We start from the raw sequence: 20,759 nt of genomic DNA on the forward strand, positions 1-20,759 counted from the left end.
AAGGCAAGGCATTCCCTGCTCCCCTTGGAGCACCTCTTCCCATGTGATTGCTCTGTTCTTCTTTTTAAATGAATGGACCACTTATAGTCAAAAAAACAGAAATGGATAATTCTCATGGAGGCCTTTGGACATGGACCCAAGTTCATGGGAGGGAAGTCTCATGTCCTGCTCCATCCTGGAAACCATAAAACATTTTCAGGTTGGTTGGATTTCATCAGGCAGATGTGCTCTTGAGATACTTGACATTTTGTCTGCAGCCACAAGTGTTTATTGTGTTACCCTACTCTTGTTAAAAATACAAGACAGGAGAATTTCTGCCATTTTTGAAAATCGTGAAGGTCCGTAGGTAAGTGTAGTTGCCGCCGAGATGGCAGCCTTTGCCGTGGAACCCCAGGCTCCCACACTTGGATCTGAACCAATGATGCTGGGTTCACCCACATCTCCAAAGCCAGGAGTTAATGCCCAGTTCTTACCTGGATTTTTAATGGGGGATTTGCCAGCTCCAGTGACTCCACAACCTCGATCACTTGGGGGCCCTTCAGTAGGAGTAATGGAAATGAGATCACCTTTACTTGCAGGTGGGTCACCACCACAGCCAGTTGTACCAGCTCATAAAGATAAAAGTGGAGCTCCACCAGTGAGAAGTATATATGATGATATTTCCAGCCCAGGACTTGGATCAACCCCTTTAACTTCAAGAAGACAGCCAAACATTTCAGTAATGCAGAGTCCTCTTGTTGGAGTTCCAACTACTACTCCTGGAACAGGACAAAGTATATTTAGTCCAGCAAATATTGGCCAACCACGAAAGACTACATTATCTCCTGCCCAGTTGGATCCTTTTTATACTCAAGGAGATTCTCTGACTTCAGAAGATCACCTCGATGACACTTGGGTGACTGTGTTTGGATTTCCTCAAGCATCTGCATCCTATATATTATTACAATTTGCACAATATGGGAATATCTTAAGACATGTGATGTCTAACACAGGAAATTGGATGCATATTCATTATCAATCTAAACTGCAGGCCCGGAAAGCCTTAAGTAAAGATGGGAGGATTTTTGGAGAGTCTATCATGATTGGTGTAAAACCATGTATCGATAAAAGTGTTAAGGGAAACAGTGACAGATGTGCTTTATCATCTCCATCTCTAACCTTTACCACACCAATCAAAACCTTAGGTACACCATCCCAATCTGGAAGTAATCCTAGGATTTCTACCATGAGACCTCTTGCTACAGCATATAAAGCTTCTACTAGTGACTATCAGGTTATTTCTGACAGACAAACGCCAAAAAAAGATGAAAGTCTTGTATCCAAAGCAATGGAGTACATGTTCGGTTGGTAGTATAATAAAAGTGGAGGATTCAACTACAAAAATGAAGGTTGCTACACTAAATAAGAGTTAGCTGAGTACTGCCAGTTTCCTTCGGTTAGTTATATAACCACTCTTGGCACATGGGGATGCTATCTCATACTTCTTTCATAAACCTTTTTCTTTAAGGAAACAGCATATTTGTAGCTCGCACTTTAAAAGACGATTATGATACATTTTTAAGAAACTGAAAATCCATGTAAATAGGATTTTGTGCTTTCTGTGATAGTGCATGCTTAAACACAAAAAACCCAGCTTTGATTACTGTAAACTATATTATTGAGTTTGTGGTGAGACTTAGTTTTCATGAGAAACTGGGGCAAATTTCATGAATGGGAACTGTCTTCTACCAAGACATAAAGATTATAATTAACTGTTTGAATTATGATCTTTTAATTTAGATAGTATTTAATATTTTAATAACCATTGCTTTTGTATACGTCTTCCTGTGAATTGTCATCTTTCAGTGTTCTAAAACTGAAACAGTCTTTTTAAAAACCTACTCCCCTACTACTCAAGTTTCTTGAAAATAAAATTTGTTAATTATATGTATTAAAAAAAAAATACAAGACAATCATCCAGAACTGTTTTTGTTTTTAAAGATTTATTTATTTCCCCCTCTTTCCCTCCTCCTGCCCTGCTGTTTATTTATTTATTTATTTTTGCTGTCTGTGTTGTCTTTTCTTCTCATTTTCTCTCCTCTAGGATTCACCAGGATTTGGTCCTGGAGACCTCTGTTGGGAAGAGAGGCTCCCTGTCAACTGTGCCAGCTCAGCTCCTGGTTTCTCCTGTGCTTCGCCTTGACCCTCCCCTTGTCTATGTAATGCGTCATCATCTTGCCGTGTGACTCACCTGTGTGGGGCACTGGCTCACCACGCGGGCACTTGGATGGGCACTTGGCTTGCCACGCGGGCACACTTTCTCTTCTTCTTTTTCACCAGGAGGCCCCAGGGATCGAACCCATGTGTTCCTCCCATATGGTAGGCAGAAGCTCTATCACTTGAGCCACATCTGCTTCACAAAAATTGTTTATGTTCCACCAGATTAATTCAGTGTGTGAAATGGAAGTTCTACCCCGTGCCCTAGATGTTTCCTTTTTTATTTTTAATAGCCATGTCTGGACAACTTAAAACAGTCATGTCTGAGATCTGCACTCTGAGTGTTTACAGAATTCTTCCTGAGTTTGGATCAGCAAGAGCATTTTCCTTTGCACAATTGAAGCATTGTGGCAATATTTCATTAAAATTTTTATACTGCTTTTGTTAGTCTGGGGAAAGACATAGTTTTGTTTCTAATAAATAACTTTATTGAGGTATAATTAACAAACTAGACAATGTACCCATTTGAAGTGTATGAAACCCTAATTTTTGTTTATGAATTTCCTTTTCTTTCTAGGTACACATTTGGCCTGGAGACATGGAAAATATTTTGGGGGATCATCATCTTTGCAGCTAGCTTGGCTTCATCAAGTCTCAAATAATTGGTAATACACTGGACTCTTTAAGCCAAAAATGATTACTTGCCTGGAAGCTAAAGGTAGTGACAAACTCCAGAGAAAATATTACAGGAGCATAATTTAAAAAGTGAAATGATTCTTTTAAGAAGACATTAGTCAGAATCTGGAAGCTTTTTGTAAATGGTGGGCACTTACTATTTTTCTTCCAAAGCTTAACCCCAAATGACAAAAAAGGATATTAAAAGTACTATATTACTGGTGGTTAAACCAAGATTTCGGTGGAACCAGCCCAGTTCTCTTTCTCTGCATTTTAATTCGTCTTCTTTGCTAGAGCTGTTCCCAGGGTAACTGTCATCGCAAGATGGATAGCTTCACCGAATGCTAGCGACACCTCTGCGAATTTTTGCAATCATTTTAATAGACTGTTGAGACGTTACAAGATGAAAGTCTCATCAAGAGAAGCTTGTTTGAGTAGCCTGAAGCCCCACTGAGACAAGATTGAAGTTTAAATATTCAAATGTAATTACACAGGCTGTTATTTGGGAAAAAAATGTGAAGCTCTCTAAATTTTCCCTTCGGCTCCAACTCCCCTCGCGTGTGAACAAAAGCTGTGATAGTCTTTACATGTTTCAAACGCTTTCTAAAATTACAAAGTGGAGGGGGTAGGAGAGTGACAGTGGATGAAAACAGAATGCATTTCTCAAGCTGTCCCTGTTGAGGCTGTACTTCTTTGCCTGAAAAACGTTTTACAGTGATGCGGTTTCTCCTGATGATTGGGAAGATCAGGAAAACACTCTGCAGTTTGTGTTTGGTCTCTCCTGAAAGAGATGTGAGGGGGACAAAGCAATCAGCCATCCCTAGAACACTCAACGGAATTCTGCATTTTGGGGATCCAGAGAGAAATAAAGCTCCAAGAGCCTGAGGCTGATTTGCTGCTTGTCTTTTCCTGGACCATGGTTCCACTTGGTATTCTGACCCAAGAGCAAGGTCAGGCAAGCTTGTGGGAGGTGGCACCCAGGGCTCTAGAAATAACGGTGGTGGAAGTGTCCCTGGAATTCACCGACTTCCCCAGCCCTTCTTTGCCTAAACTCCCACTTGATTTGCCCCTTTCCTCAAAGCTCAATCCTTCGCCTTTCTATGAGATAGACTTTAATTTTAATCTTCTTTATGGGAGTTCAGGACTCAATGTTGGGAGACCTTGGCTCTAATTCTGACTCTTAGAACTGATTTACAATACAAATCACTTTGCCTTTGTAGGTCTTAGCTTCCTTCTCTGTGAGACGAGTGAATGGAATTCCTTAATCTTTACCAAGGCTGTCCAATAGAGTAGCCATCAGCTACTACATTGAATTAAGTAAAATTAAAACTCACTTTCTTAGTTGTAGCCGTCACATGTCAGGTGCTTATTTCACGTGCCTACTGGCTACCATATTGCATTGCACAGGCCATTGGATCATTGCCAGCACCAAAATTCAAAATTTTCTGGCTTTTACTGGCATTCATTAATATTCAAAGTTTTGTCTTTGTAAGCGATGTCCCCTTCATCCCGCCCTCTTTTTCTCCCTCTCTTCTTTTTTTCCCCTTTCTTTTCTTCCTCCCTCAAAAAAATTTTTTTTTTTTGGATGTGTTGTATATGCTAGGGACTCACATGGTGAGAAAACAAGCAAAAAAGACACAGCATCTGCTCTCATGGAGCTCACCGTCTAGTTGGGGAGAATGCCATGAATCAAATAAACACACTGGTAATATTATATTACAAACTGAGATAAAAGAACATTATTTGACAGGAATTTACCCAGCCACCCCCCAAAAAAGAGAGAAAGAAAGAGAATCTCCACGGAGGGGATGGCTCAGTGCAAGTGGGAGCATGGCCAGTTTGAGAAACTGGACGAAGGACCCTTAACACAGACCAAGATGGAAGGGGAGGCTAGACAGATAGCAGAGGCCAGTCCACGGCAGAGTTTAACCTTCCTGGCACAAAACCAGGTGCAAGATGTGCTTAAACAGGGGGTACAGTCATCCTTTGGCTTTTCAGCCCTGCTAGAACCATCGTCAGCTGGTTACTGCTTTTGTTTCTTCTCCTATCACTTATTTATATTTCCCTCCCACCATCATGGATAATCAAATTGGAAGCTCCGGGGAGAAAAATCACAGTGGGTGTTGAGAAATAGACCATAATTACATATTCTTTTTGTTCCCACAAGCACTGTGTTTAACCCATAGTTTGCTTCTTATCGCAAGAAAGAAAAATTTGATTTTGGAGAGACCAGGTCATCTGGTCAACCCCTTACTCTAGTGAGCACCTCGAGAGCCAGAGGGATTCCGCTCTTTGCCCAAGTCCCACGGCCAGCTGTGGTCTGAGCTCTCCCATGCTGGAGGCTGGGGGTCCCTGTGGGGGACCAGTTGGTCTGTCCACCGTTGGGATGGTGGCTCTTGGGATTCAAAATGGGTCTGGGAAGTCATTACGCAATCCTACCTCGAGTTCAGGGAGCCAGAGGACAAACAGGAGCCGCTCTTTAGGGGATGCCACCCTTGGGACTGAAAAGGGGCAGGTGGTGGCCAGGGAGAGCCAGGGGTCAAGGCTGGAGCGCTTGTCTGGGGCCAGGTTCTCTAGAAGCAGGAGTTTTGGTGCACGTGTTATCTGAGGGAGTGCTCTTGAGGACAGCCTATAATGGATTGAGGGAAGAGAGATCAAGAAGAACCCAAGTGAAGAGGTGGCCTCCCATCAAATCAAACCTCGGCCTGATCCACGAGGGGTGCTGGAGCACAAGTAGCACCACGGCGTGCGTCTTGCTTAAGGCAAGGGGGCCAGGCGTTGGTGTCCCTGCATCAATCGGACAGTGGCCATCTGGGGCGGCGGTGGTGTAACTTCCCAGGTGCCACCGGGGAGGCCACTCCCTTCCACCAAGAGCAGGCCTCTGGAGAAAGCACAGATGTGAGTCATTAGCTGCAGCCCTTGAGGCAGCCAAGAGGTGGGTGTGCCCAAGAGCAGAGCAGACCTGGGTGGGATCCACAAAACAGCCACCGCTGGTGGAAAGCTGGTTTCTTTGATTAAGTTCAAGGGGTGAGTGGAGGAGCAGGGTCAAGGGCTCAGCTAACTGGAGCAGAGAGTGCAGGGGTGCAGGGGAAGAAGCCGGGCACAAGGACGCAAAGGAAGATGGTGGCGCGCCCGGCCTCGCGGAAACTGGCTGCCCCCAGAGAGCTGGGCAGGCAGGTCTCGTGGGGTACAGCCCCCGAGGAGGGACTGATGGAGTCCCCGCCAGTTGTTCATGTTGTAGTGCTTTACCTGAAGGTGTCGTCTCTTGCGTCTGCGGGGAGGCCCCTGTGGCAGGTGGCTTGTTTCTGCTGGATGCCAGCACCGACCGCCCGCATGCCCGCAGTGCCCGGAGCTTCTTGAGCATCCCGGTGACCGGTTTCAACGTCACAGAGAGACTGTCCACCTGGCCTGGCCCAGTCCAGGGATGTGCCCCGTTCCAAGCGCCTGCTCTCCACCAGCCGCCGCGGAGGCGACGTGCTGGGACACGTCCAGAGGCTTCAGATGAAGCCTGGGCATGGAGCTGGGCATGGCCTGAGGGTCATCCTAGACCATTCACCACTTCCAGGAAGTGGTGGGCAGCGGGGCCGGCCAAGGGGCGCCTCAGATCGCCGTGGTGATTGGCAGCAGCCAGCCCAGGTCCGCGTCCATGAACCTGAGGGACGTTCAGGAGGGCTGGCATCCTGCGTTACGCTGTCGGAGTCCAAGAGGCTGTTAGGACGGAGCTCCGGGAGGAGGCAAGTGTCCTCAGGAGCGGTTTGCCTTCTTCCTTCCTCGCTTCTCCGTTCTGGGCAGTCTCACCCAGGGGCTGCGGCAAGAGCTCAGGGAAACTTTGGCAAAGGCAGCTCAACCTGCTGACCGCGTCTCTTCAGGTACAAAGTCTTTTCCTTTCTTATTTCTGATCTGGAAGCCACAGAACTCAAAGCTTTATTGACCTAATTCATCCCTCTCATTCTCCTTATTTTCCAGGTGCCTTAATTGCTTGGGCGCAGGTTGAATTTTCAAAGAACGAAAACCAGTGAAACCATCTCAACTCCGTGCTCCTCTCCAATCTTTGACCAAAGGTATTACTTGTTTTGTTTGTAGCTCCCGTATACATCTGTGCCAGTTCTACGTACCTATGGAGTGTAAGCCCATTTTTGAAAGAAGAATTGTTTGTTCCTAGAATGATATTATTAATCCTAGACTGACTTACCCATATTACCAGCATGCAGGGTGGAGGAAGGGGGACAATGATCCGCTGGGAAGTTTGCTCATTTTACTGCCAGTGTGTTAACATAATGCAATGATTAAGGGGTTGCATTTAGGAAGAAGAAAGGTCTGGGCTCAAGTCCAGTTCTCCACTTCCTAACTTGACCATCTGGGATACGTTCCTTTTGCTGCCTGAGCTGTTTTCTTCCTGGGTTGATAGTAGCTGCCTCAGAGAGCTGGGGGGAGCATTTAATAAAATGATGTACGTAAAGTGTTTAGCACAGTGCCTGACCAATCAGAGGTGCTGGTAAGCATCACCTGTTATTACCTTTCATTACCTGTGATGATACACCTGTTGTCAACTGTGTGCTCACATTGTGGTGATGAGGCCCAAACCGGTGAAAATTTCTTACAAATTGAATACTAAACTCTGCAATATAGCCTAGGACTTTGTTCAAGGAAAGAGCTGATTGCTGAGAGTGCCATACAAAACTCACAAGAGCATTCGTGATTTTGGTTTTTCTATAAAGGGTAGATGAACTGGAAGAGGTGCTAGAACTTTTTTTTTTTAAAGATTTGTTTATTTATTTCCCTCGCTCCCTCCCCCCCAGTTGTCTGATCTCTGTGTCTATTTGCTGCGTGTTTTTCTTTGTCTGCTTCTGTTGTTGTCAGCGGCACGGGAATCTGTGTTTCTTCCTGTTGTGTCATCTTGTTGTGTCATTTCTCCGTGTGTGCAGTGCCATTCCTGGGCAGGCTGCACTTTCTTTTGCACTGGGCGTCTCTCCTTATGGGGCGCACTCCTTGGCATGGGGCTCCCCTATGCAGGGGACACCCCTGCGTGGCATGGCACTCCTTGCGTGCATCAGCACTGCGCATGGGCCAGCTCCACACGGGTCAAGGAGGCCCGGGGTTTGAACCGCGGACCTCCCATGTGGTAGACGGATGCCCTAACCACTGGGCCAAGTCCGCCACCTCGGTGCTAGAACTTTTGACCCGTTGGCTGCAGCAGGTGTGTGACTGGCACATGAGAAGTGGGAGTACTACATTTGTATGCTCAAAGTCATATTACGTGCCTTGCATCTGCGCAGTGCTTCATGGTACACTTAGAAGTCATATTATATAGCAATAACTACCATTTTCTTGGTGCTATATAGTTCAAAGCTTGTTTACATTGCTCATCTGACTGATCCTTTATCCTTATCTCAGCTTTGCTAGATACAGAAGGAAATTAGTATTATTTCTATTTTTGAGACGAGGAAACTAAGGCTAAAGGTAAGGCAAGTGAAAGGCTGAGTTAGGACTTGAGCCTTGGTCTTTGGGAGCAGACCCGTTCCACGAGAGCAGGCGTCGTAGGTTGGGTTTTCCAGAATCACAGCCTTAGTTAAGGATTTGGGTGCACATGAATTTTTAAGGAAGAGCTGCAGGGACATCTGTATGGCTATGGGGATGCAGCACAGAGAAGCAGAGGAAGGTAAGGAAGGTGTGATCTCCCACAGGAGGGTGCCTTCAGCCTGATCCCGCAGGAGGAACTCGGAGTAAGTTATATATCGGAGCTCGACCCAAGGCAAGGAGCTGGGCTTTCAAAGACTGCAGGCAAAGCAGCTCCAGGAACTGAAGGGCAGTGCTCCAAAGATCCGGACTCTGCCCTACAGAAATGGTAAAAAAGAATGCAAGGACACCTGGGCAGAACAGATGAACTTACTGGACCTTATAACAACTGTACTAGTCAAAGGGGTGCTGATGCAAAATACCAGAAATTGGTTGGCTTTCATACAGGGTATTTATTTGGGGTAGGAGCTTACAGATACCAGGCCATGAAGCATGAGTTACTTCCCTCACCAAAGTCCATTTGGAGCAAGATGGCTGCCGACGTCTGCGAGGGTTCAGGCTTCCTGGGTTTCTACGTTCCTGGGTCTTGCTTTACTCTGGCTTCAAGTTTCCTTCCTTCCTGGGTCTGGCTTCTCTTTCCTCTCGGTGCTGACTTCCTGGGTCTTCAGCATTAAACTCTAGCATCAGAAGTCCCCAACTCTGCCCTTCACCATGCCTTTTATCTGTGAGTCCCCACCCACCAAGGGGTGGGGACGCAACGCCCTAATCATAACTCAGTCATGCCCAGGTACAGATCAGATTACAAGCATAATCCAATATTTCTTTTGGAATTCATCAATTATATCAAACTACTGCAACAACCTGTGGGGGTACGAGGGCTGCTATAAAAATTACAGGGCTGCAGAGGAGAAGACTGAGCCTCAAAGAGGTGAATGATAAATAGGTCACAGACCTCTAAGCTTCAGTGAGATGGCATATGAAATGTTCTCCAGCTTTCTGACCTGCTGGTGACAGCACACTCCTAGGGATGAGGTTTCCGTGTCAAGATGTAGGTGATTGCTGACTCTCACTGGGAAGGGGACAGCCCTTTTGGCAGCCTGTTGCTACATGTACAGAAGTGTTTTCCTTCTTTATGCCATTCAAGGGATTGTCCAAGTGGTTTCAAGGTTGGAGGTATCAGCAGAGCAAGACAGAACCTCAGAAGATGATGGAGTGGAGGAAGTCAAGGCAAGGGGGATGTTATTTGTCTGAGCACATGGCCTCCTGACCCATGTGGGGCTGGCCCATGCGCAGTGCTGATGCGCTCGAGGAGTGCCGTGCCACGCAGGGGTGTCCCCCGCATAGGGGAGCCCCATGTGCAAGGAGTGTGCCCCATAAGGAGAACCACCTGGCGTGAAAAAAGTGCAGCCTGCCCAGGAGTGGTGCTGCACACGTGGAGTAGCTGATACAGCAAGATGACACACACACACACACACACACACACACACAAAGATGCAGTTTCCCAGTGCCACTGGATAATGCAAGTGGTCGCAGAAGAACACATAGCAAATGGACACAGAGAGCAGACAATGGGGAAGAAGGGGAGAGAAATAAATCAAAAATGAATATTTTGAACAACAACAATAAGAACAAGACTCAGATGCTTCTAATGGACTCAGATAAACTGACAGGGGATTTTAAAGTGTTTTCATGTGATATTCATTTATTTACATATTTTGCAAGTGATTGGTACACTCTTTCATGTGAATAATTTTGAGACTGATAAGAACTCTCTTTCTTGACCACCGTGCCAAATAAAGACGTCAGCTATGTTATGAAATGTATAAATAAAAGTTAGTATATTTATTATACTAAATATATTTTCATAATATGGAGAAATGTAGTATGATAAAAACTACCTATAAAATGAGAATTGTCCTTGTCATCCTGGTCTTCCGCGAAGCCCTTCCTTCTGCTCTCCTTCGGCGTGTCCTCCTGCTCGTCCTGCTGGCCGGGTCCTCCTCGCTGAGGAGCTCAGCAGGGCTGGGCAGTGGCGTTTCCGGCGGGCTGTCTGTGTCCCGCAGACCACTGTCAGCCCTAACGTTCACCCTGAGGTTGGGAGGCTGGGCCTGGTCTTCCACGGCGAGGAGCCACGACCCGAGCTTTCGCTGGGTACGCTTCAGAAGCCAGCTCAGATCTTGGAGCCTTTGGACAAACCACCCCCTGGGCAGGCGGAGGGAGCCGAGGCGGCCACGGCCCTGGATCTCCCCAGGACCGGGCTCTTCGTCAAGGGGAGGCGGCCGTCCCGTGCCCGGCAGGCGGCACGGCGAGTGGTCCCCACCGAAGCCTCTCCCACGATCAGTGTCCAGACCGGTCCTCTGTGCAGGGGTCGCCCGCGACGCGGTGGGCACCCGCTGGCCCGGGCGGCGAGGGCCCAGGAGGACGGTGCCCTGCCCTCCTTGGCCACACGCTGTCGCCCTGGGCTCCTCCCGGCCGCTCTCGGTCCTGGGCAGCCGGACTCGGGGCCAGCCCTGCCCTGCGGCCGGGGCAGAGGGGCTTCAGTTCCGAGGCCGGGCTCTGCCCTGGAAGAAGGAAGGAGCGCCGTTCCAGTATTTTAATCTTTTTTTTTAAGATTTTAAAATTTGTTTCTCTACCCTTCTCCCCCAACCCCACAGTTGTCTGCTCTCTGTGTCCATTTGCTGTGTGTTCTTCTGTGTCCGCTTGTGTCAGTGGTACCCGGAATCTGTGTCTCGTTTTTGGTTGCGTCATCTTGCTGTGTCAGCTCTCCGTGTGTGTGGCACCACTTCTGGATGGGGTGCACTTTTTTCGCACTGGGCGGTTCTCCTTGCAGGGTGCACTCCTTGCGCGTGGGGCTCCCCTACGCGGGGGACACCCCTGCGTGGCAGGGCACTCCTTGTGCGCATCAGCACTGCGCATGGGCCAGCTCCACACGGGTCAGGAGCCCTGGGGTTTGAACCCCGGACCTCTCCTATGGTAGGCAGGTGCTCGATCCATTGGGCCAAATCCACTTCCCAATATTTTAATCTTTTTTCTTTTTTAAAGTCTTTGCTTTGCTTGCTTCATCCACTCGCCTCCGCAACCCGCCTCCAAAGAAATGATTTTGGAACCAATTCATTACAAAACAAAACCCCAGACTTATAAAACCTTTATTTTGTCTTCTTTCCAAACAATGCAGAAGAATATGAAGTAAAAAGTGAGCCCTTCCTGTCTCTGTCTCACCCTCATCCTCGCACAGTTTGGTGAAGATACGGGTCTCCGTATGGTAGAAGCAGTGAGTACTGAGACCAGCTCTGAAGTTACTTAAAGCAGAAAATTATTACGAAAAAAGACAACTCACCAGGCTTTTCCAACAAAGAGCTATTTGCCAAAAGAAAAAAAATGCAAACATACTTGAAATTGAGGATTTTAACTTAAAATATAAACAAATATTAATTTGCCAAATGTTTTGTGCAGGGCCAATGCTTCTTTGAGTTTGTGCTCTGAGGATTGGAGCTCTCCGTATTTCCATCATAAACCTTCAGTAAGGTAGTGTCTATAATATCATGTTTCGTTTTCTTTAAAGTAAGAAAATGAAATGTTCAGCTGATTTTAAACAATATGAGTACAGAAATCCTTACTGACTTTCAGGATCTCAAAGGGTCAATCTTTTGTAACGCCATCTGGTACACCAGCAACTTTTTTTAAAAAAGAACTCATCTTTACTGCATCTTATCTAAGCAGTTAACCTAGTTTTCGTAGACATGACAAGCCTCTCTCTTTTTTTACACTTGTATCTTATTAATTTTCCCAGTATTTGGTTAATTGTGTTATTATAATACAACCTCTAGGTAAGTGAGCTGCCCTCACCAAGTGTATATTTCGCCGAGTGCGGAGCCTGTGGGGAAAGCAGTCAATATGTTACAGCAGCTCCGTGAAGCGCGTGTTACAGAGGAAGGGAGAACCTCGATGCACCTGGTGAGGATGTCAGTACATGGTGGGCCAGGTGAGCCAAGGTTGGCGGGGAGAGCTCCTGCTCTGTGTAGTTAAAGAGGCACGACAAAAATCGATGGTTAAGCGTATGCAGTTTGAAGTCAAACTGCCTGAGTTTTAAATTCCAGATTTGCCACTTACGGGCTGTTACGAATATTTTGGTGCCTGTTTATTTGTCTGTCTATTCTTGTCTACCAAATAGTATTTCTAGATTCAGATTAGAATCCTAGAAGGAAGCTGACAACTTGAAATATAGATGATTAACTTAAAAATTCAAGACTGTGATTACATCATGAGGGGAAAATCACTGAACATGTATATTTTTAACAAACACTGAATGATCTTGTAATCTCTTGATTACGTGTGATGTCTACAGATATGAAATATCTAAAAAAATTCCCATCTTTTCTTTGGCCTGCATTTTTAGTCCATTTCTCTGCTCTGGGAACAAGGCACAGCATTAAATTTGAATTTCATTTCCTTGTACACCCCCTGCCTGTTCTCTTAGAGAAGAAGGAAAGAAAAGGAGCCCAGCTAATTCACTGATCGTCTGAAGAGCTTCGAGCTGATTCCTTCCACTGCATAGAGGCTGAAAAGGAACGTGGAACCAGGAAACTCAGCTCAGGGTCCTGGGAGCAGGGGTGGGGCAGCCTAGAGATAAACAGAGGGGGTGAAGCTTTTTCAGCTTTCGTTCTGGATGGGCATACCAATCACACCCTACCACTACCGTTTAGGGGTCATTTTCTGTGTGTCAGAAACTCTGTGGAACCCGACGGAGGGTAGACTCTTTGACATATTCATTTCCAAATTCATTTCATTTAATGAAACGATTCATTTAAGTCAGCTGCATTTAAAACAGAAAGTGTGAATTTCAGAAAGGCTACTCTTTATTTATTTTTATTTTTTTATATATTTTTAAAAATTTATTTCTCTCCCTTTCTTCCCATTGTCTGCTCTCCATGTCCATTCGCTGTGTGTTCTGTGTCCACTTGAATCAGGCGGCACTGGGAATCTGTCTCTTTTTGTTGTGTCATCTTGCTGCATCAGCTCTCCGTGTATGCTGCCCCACTCCTAGGTGGGCTGCACTTTATTCACGTGGGGCAGCTCTCCTTGCGGGGCACACTGCTTGCGTGTGGGTCACCCTTATGCGGGGACACCCCTGCGTGGCAGGGCACTCCTTGCGCACATCAGCGCTGTGCATGGGCCAGCTGCACATGGGTCAAGGAGGCCCGGGGTTTGAACCCTGGACTTCCCATGTGGTAGGCGGACACTCTATCAGTTGAGCCACGTTGGCTTCCTGAGGAAAGGCTACTCTTTACTCACATTTTAAAAACACGGCATGGCTGGGGGGCAGGAGTGTTGGCCATTGAGGCAAATGATGGCTTCAAATCCACTTGCCTTCTACGTTCCCCTGTTCCCGCCTTCCCCGTTTCAGGTATGTTGGGTGTATTTACCTCGTGCCTTACCCGGGCGCGCTCAGAAAGAGCCTCGGAGACCAGGATTGGGGTGCGAATGATTTATTTGGGAGGTGGCCCCAAATGAAGCCCTGATGGGGGAGTGCGAGGGGAGAGGGGCAAATGGGGAGGCAGTATGAGGTGGCGGCCACAGCACCATTGGGGCAGAGGCCACAGCTGCCCAGTCAGGGAGCTGGGTCCCCTCCACAGGCTCCCGCACTGTCAGTGGGTGGGCGCTCCCAGACCAGCACTCAGGCCCCGCAGTGGAGCGCTGCCGACCCTCAGGGTGGAGGCTGGGGTGGCAGGTGGAGGCTGCGCCCGCAGACATGCTCCAATGCACCCATTGCTGGTTCCCGCTCCTTCCTGGCTGGACTTGTGCAGATCAAGAAGGCAGGTACTTCTTCATTGGTGGTCCTGCAGCATCACCCCCGGGGTTCCTCGAAATGAAGATATTCATGACTGAGGTGACAAAGCTTCCCATGTCGGGTCTGGCCGGGTAGTTTGGACTCATTCAGTACTCAGAGGATCTGAGACTCAGTTTACCCTCTGCCAGCATCCTGGTGTGGCAGCACTGAGGGTGGCCGGGGATGGCATCTGGCACTGGGGGGTGGCCCCAGGACAGGCCATGCCTAGAGAGTGTGGAGCAGGTTTTCGCCGACATGGCCTGCAGCCACGCGCCTCGGTTCCTCGAAGTCATCACTGACGGTGCGTCCCACGACCCTGTGGCTGAGGCAGTGGCCACACCGAGGGCAGATTTATGCCAGTGGAGTTGGAGACGCTAATGCGGAGGAGCTTCATGAGATGGCTAAGGACAAGGGGTTCTTTGCGTGAGTCTGACTTCTCGAAGACCGTCCAACAAGCAGTGGCATGGGACATCTGCTCTACGGAGGGAGGGCAAGGCTCCTCTTCAGCTGTTCTCTGTCTCTGATGATGTGCGTGTAAGGTGTTTGAACAGGCCTCGTTCTAGAGGCGTGGACTCACTCGTCAACAAGTATTGGACGCAGAGTGACCACGACCTAGAATGCACCACACCAGTCAAATTTTACATGCTCCCTATGCAGCTGTGTCCTCTTTTGTGATGGCCTCTGCTGGATCACAGAGAGTTTATCTGCCTTTCTCTTCCACCTTTCCCCCCCTTTATAATACAGATTTTTATTTTTTCAAAAGATACCTAGATTACATAAATGTGACATAAAAAATGTAGGGGATTCCCATATGCCTCCCCTCCCCCTCCCACACTTTCCCGCATCAAGGACATCCTTCGTTAGTGTGGTACATTTGTTACAATGGGTGGACACATTTTGGAGTGTTGTCACTAAGCGTGGATTATAGTTTACATCGTAGTTTGCACTCTCTCCTGCACATTTTTGTAAGTTATGGCAAGATATATAATGGCCTGTATCTGTCATTGCAATGCCATTTAGGACAGTTCCCAAGTCCCAGAAATGCCCCCATATTACACCTATTTTCCCCTCTCCTTCCCGTCAGAACCTCTGGTGGCCACTGCCTCCACATCAGTGATAAATGCTCTTCCTTTGCTGGCATCACAGGAAATCCAAGGTAGAGTCACAGGAAGTCCAAGGTGGAGTCACAGGAAGTCCGTGGTAGAGTCACAGGAAATCCAAGGTAGAGTCACAGGAAGTCTGTGGTGGAGTCACAGGAAGTCCGTGGCAGAGTCACAGGACGTCCATGGTAGAGTCATAGGAAGTCTATGGCAGAGTCACAGGAAGTCCATGGCAGAGTCACAGGAAGTCCATGGTAGAGTCACAGAAAGTCCATGGTAGAGGCACAGGAAGTCCATGGTAGAGTCACAGGAAGTCCGTGGCAGAGTCACAGGAAGTCCATGGTAGAGTCACAGGAAGTCTATGGCAGAGTCACAGGAAGTCCATGGTAGAGTCACAGGAGTCACAGGAAGTCCATGGTAGAGTCACAGGAGTCACAGGAAGTCCATGGTAGAGTCACAGAAAGTCCATGGTAGAGGCACAGGAAGTCCATGGTAGAGTCACAAGAAGTCCGTGGTAGAGTCACAGGACGTCCATGGTAGAGACACAGGAAGTCCATGGTAGAGTCACAGGAAGTCCATGGTAGAGTCACAGGAAGTCCATGGCAGAGTCACAGGAAGTCCATGGTAGAGTCACAGGAAGTCCATGGTAGAGTCACAGGAAGTCCATGGTAGAGTCACAGGAAGTCCATGGTAGAGTCACAGAAAGTCCATGGTAGAGGCACAGGAAGTCCATGGTAGAGTCACAAGAAGTCCGTGGTAGAGTCACAGGACGTCCATGGTAGAGACACAGGAAGTCCATGGTAGAGTCACAGGAAGTCCATGGTAGAGTCACAGGAAGTCCATGGCAGAGTCACAGGAAGTCCATGGTAGAGTCACAGGAAGTCCATGGCAGAGTCACAGGAAGTCCATGGTAGAGTCACAGGAAGTCCATGGCAGAGTCACAGGAAGTCCATGGTAGAGTCACAGGAGTCACAGGAAGTCCATGGTAGAGTCACAGGAAGTCCATGGTAGAGTCACAGGAAGTCCGTGGTAGAGTCACAGGACGTCCATGGTAGAGTCATAGGAAGTCCATGGCAGAGTCACAGGAAGTCCATGGCAGAGTCACAGGAAGTCCATGGCAGAGTCACAGGAAGTCCATGGCAGAGTCACAGGAAGTCCATGGCAGAGTCACAGGAAGTCCATGGTAGAGTCACAGGAAGTCTATGGCAGAGTCACAGAAAGTCCATGGTAGAATCACAGGAGTCACAGGAAGTCCATGGTAGAATACCGGCAGTCCACTCACGCCCCTCGTTCCCTCCCCATCCTGGGACTCTGGGGTTCTCCCACCCTTTGACCTCCTCACATTGCCGTATGTGCCCCCAGCTTGCCCAGGGATTGCCATCGATTGGATTCGGCCTCTGAATGAATGTTCTCTTCGCTCCATGCCCCTCCCAGCCGCGAAGACAGGGAAGCTGACGTTACCTTCCCGAATGACGGTTCAGAGAGCATCTCCTCCGGGGATTTGGGAAGATGAAGCGGTTCATAGAGGGGACGGTGAACACACCTAACGCTGGTGCTGATGAAGTCCACCGGCCCCTTGCAGCCAGAGCCCCCGGGAGGGCTTCAGGTTCAGCCAGTCCTCCACGGCGGACATGCGCGGGGCCACCCCCGGAGTCCAGCAGATGTCCGCCGGCCCCCGGCCGGGCCAGCCCCGAGGTCCATGCCACCTTACTCGGACGGCGCGTGGGGAGGGCAGCGCGGCGATCCTCCGCATTCAGTCATGACCACGCGGGTGGCCCTGGGTGACGCGACAGCGCCTGCTGGGTCCTCGGCACAGAGACATCGTCGTTTTTGCCACTGGGTGGGGGACGCCGGGAGCGGTCAGCTTTTGGAGATTGCTGGTGACCGGGACACAGTGTACCATGAAGAGCACTCTGAGCGCCTTCAGAACTTGGAGAAGGAAATCCCTTATAAGGTCTGCAGCCCTCGAGGAGAGCGGCAGAGGCTTTGCTCCTTCGTTCACAGTAAAATGAATGGTTTTTATTTATTTTAAGTAAAATAAATTTAAACCATTGGAAGGTTCCAGTAAAATAAATCTTGGTTCCTCCAGTGGGCAGGGAGGTGGGAGGTGGCTCTGGGGAGGACAGCGGGGCTGGCCTGGGACCCTGAGGTCCTGCTCCCTTGGGCTTCCTTGGGTCCCTCCTGGGGCCACTCCAGGTCCCTCTGGCCAGACGCTGCCCCCACCCCCCCCGCGCAGAAGGCTCTGGGTCCCCGGCGCCCCGAGGAGATCGGCTGCAGCTCTGCAGAAGGGGCGGGCGCGTCGGGCGGTCAGCAGAGGCGGGGGACAGCACCTGCGGACAGCCTGGGAAGCGGGCGGGGACTCGCCCAGGGATGCCGTCGTTCCTGGCTCCCGGAGCAGCCGCCAGACCTTTTGGTCTCTTTAGTTTTCACCCGAACAGCAGGGCCCGGGCCCAGGGCTCCTTCTCACGGCAGCCTGGTCTGCAGGGCTGGTCTCCTCTCTCTTCCCAAGACTCGCCTTTCAGGGGGCAGCCGGCCCAGGAAGGTCTTTGGAGGAGACCCCCGCACCCCGTGCTAAGCTCCTGAGCATCCATGGCACAGTCGCGTTACCGTGGGAACAGGAGCCTCCACGTGGCGCTCGCTGCAGGCCGGGCACTACGCATGACACATTTAACCCCCGAGGAGGACACGAGGCACGGCAAGGGCAGCCTGTGAACCCACAGGTCAGAGCCGAGGCTTGAACCGAGGCTTGAACGGAGTCGGGGTCCCGGCTCTGTATCCAGTGCCGCGCTCCTCTGCCCCCCGGGCGGGACTGGAGGGCAAACAGAGCCTCTCGCCCCTCCGATGGCCAGGGGTCCTGTCACGAGGTAGGCTCTGAGTCAGGGCATGCAGGTGGGGCGCTGCAGCCCGGACCCCACCCTCGGAGCACACCTGGAGGTGGACGGGAGCACGGTCCAGCTTAGAGAGGCGGGCAGAGGACACGTGGCAGAGCTGGGCGTGGGGGCCACAGGGTGGCGTGGAGCATCAGAGAACGACAACGCAGCAGAGCCGGGCGTGGGGCCACACTGTGGCACGGAGCGTCAGGAACGACACGGCGTGGCCGAGCTGGGCGTGGGGCCACACTGTGGCACGGAGTGTCAGGAACGACACGGCGTGGCAGAGCCGGGCGCGGGGACACTCGTGTGGCATGGAGCGTCAGGAACGACACGGCGTGGCAGAGCCGGGCGCGGGGACACTCGTGTGGCACGGAGCGTCAGGAACGACACGGCGTGGCAGAGCCGGGCGCGGGGACACTTCTGTGGCACGGAGCGTCAGGAACGACACGGCGTGGCAGAGCCGGGCGCTGGGACACTCGTGTGGCACGGAGCGTCAGGAACGACACGGCGTGGCAGAGCCGGGCACGGGGACGCTCGTGTGGCACGGAGCGTCAGGAACGACACGGCGTGGCAGAGCCGGGCGCGGGGACGCTCGTGTGGCACGGAGCGTCAGGAACGACACGGCGTGGCAGAGCCGGGCGCGGGGACACTCGTGTGGCACGGAGCGTCAGGAATGACACGGCGTGGCAGAGCCAGGCGCGGGGACAACTCGTGTGGCACGGGGCGTCAGGAACGACACGGCGTGGCAGAGCCGGGCGCGGGGACACTCGTGTGGCATGGGGCGTCAGGAACGACACGGCGTGGCAGAGCCGGGCACGGGGACACTCGTGTGGCACGGAGCGTCAGGAACGACACGGCGTGGCAGAGCCGGGCGCGGGGACACTCGTGTGGCACGGAGCGTCAGGAACGACACGGCGTGGCAGAGCCGGGCGCGGGGACACTCGTGTGGCACGGAGCGTCAGGAACGACACGGCGTGGCAGATCCGGGCACGGGGACAGTCGTGTGGCACGGAGCGTCAGGAACGACACGGCGTGGCAGAGCCGGGCGCGGGGACACTCGTGTGGCATGGAGCGTCAGGAATGACATGGCGTGGCAGAGCCGGGCGCGGGGACACTCGTGTGGCATGGGGCGTCAGGAACGACACAGCGTGGCAGTGCTGGGGACAGCGCAGCCCAGCCCAGGAGAGCTGCTACAGTGTGTGCGGGGCAGAAGGGCAAGAACGAACCCCGTGAAGCCCAGTGTTCCTGCCAGAGAGCCACGAAGGCCGTCACCTTGTGATTCCCTTAAATACAGGCGGGTCCAATTGGATCTGGAAGTTTAGCAGTTTATGCTGAGAAGAAGGAGATGCAATTCCGCCCGCCTCTCTGCTTACTTAACTAGCTGCCTCTCGACCAGGCCCTGCTGCCTTGCGGTGCACCTGCGGGGGCGATGCGCGGGCGCCTGCACTGACACAGCACCGTCCCGTCTTCCTACTGGGCTCCTCACAAACCTGAGAAACAAGCAGTGTTTTGCTTACAAGTGACAGAAAGCTCAAGCAAGAAGGGCTTGCCATGAACAAGCGGGACCCTCGGGGCAGGGCGCGCAGGCACGAGCCCGCCGTGGTTCTCCCGTTATGCCCGCGGCCCCGTTCCTAGCGGGCTAGCGGGAACCCACCCCTAATTCACTGCAGCCCCGCGTGGAGTCCACGCCGTCGGTAGGACGTCGATTTCTGGATGAGGAGAACGGGGCTGGGAGGCTGAGAGGCAAGGCGGGGCCCGGGACAAGGGCCTCACGGCCGGAAGTCTGGGGCCAGAGCCTGAGGGGTTATGCCCCTCCCGCGCTCAGCGCCTCTTGGTGAGAATCGGGGCCCCATTGGCCGTACTTGAGCCTTTGGAGGAGTAGGATGAGATCCTACATCCCACCAGACCTTCGAAGTCAGATTTTCTCCAGTGTTGATTAATTAATATATGCTTGTGCTTATTCTGTCTAAAGAACATCACTATTTCGCAGTGGCCTATATGGATTGGGAAATCATTTGAAAAGAATCCATGTGTACAATTAAAAAAATAAGCATGGGCTGTGGATTGTCTCGCATTGAGCACTTCAGGTCCTTCAGGCCCATTTTTTTAAAAGATTTATTTTTTTTATTTCTCCCCATCCTCTCGTTGTTTGCACTTGCTGTGTCTGTTCGTCTTCCTTGTTACTTTAGGAGGCACCAGGAACTGAACCCAGGTCCTCCCATATGTGGGAGAGAGGAGCATAAGCCCTTGAGCCACCTGTTCCCTGCTTTGTTGTCTCTTGTATGTTGTGTCTCTTATTGTGTCATCTTTTCGTGTCAGCTCATCACGCCTGCCCATCATGCCAGCTTGCTGGCCTGCTCATCCTCTTTAGGAGGCACTGGGAACCTCTGCTCCCTGCTTTGTTGTGTCTCTCATTATATTTTCCTTCTTGTGTCTCTTGTTGTGTCAGCTCGCCATGCCTGCTTGTTGTGCCAGCTTGCTGTCTTCTTTAAGAGACACTGGGAACTGAACCACGGACCTCCCATGTGGTAGGCAGGAGTGCAATCACTTGAGCCACATCTGCTTCCCCTT

General features: G+C 50.6%; 1 pseudogene; it reads left to right on the top strand.

Moving 5' to 3' along the window:
- The first annotated feature begins 311 nt into the window (after nucleotides 1–311).
- Nucleotides 312–1,942, top strand: LOC101416575 (nucleoporin NUP35 pseudogene; annotated as a pseudogene).
- Nucleotides 1,943–20,759: the final 18,817 nt, after the last annotated feature.

This window comes from Dasypus novemcinctus, chromosome 31, assembly GCF_030445035.2.
Source record: "Dasypus novemcinctus isolate mDasNov1 chromosome 31, mDasNov1.1.hap2, whole genome shotgun sequence".
NCBI classification, from domain to species: domain Eukaryota; kingdom Metazoa; phylum Chordata; class Mammalia; order Cingulata; family Dasypodidae; genus Dasypus; species Dasypus novemcinctus.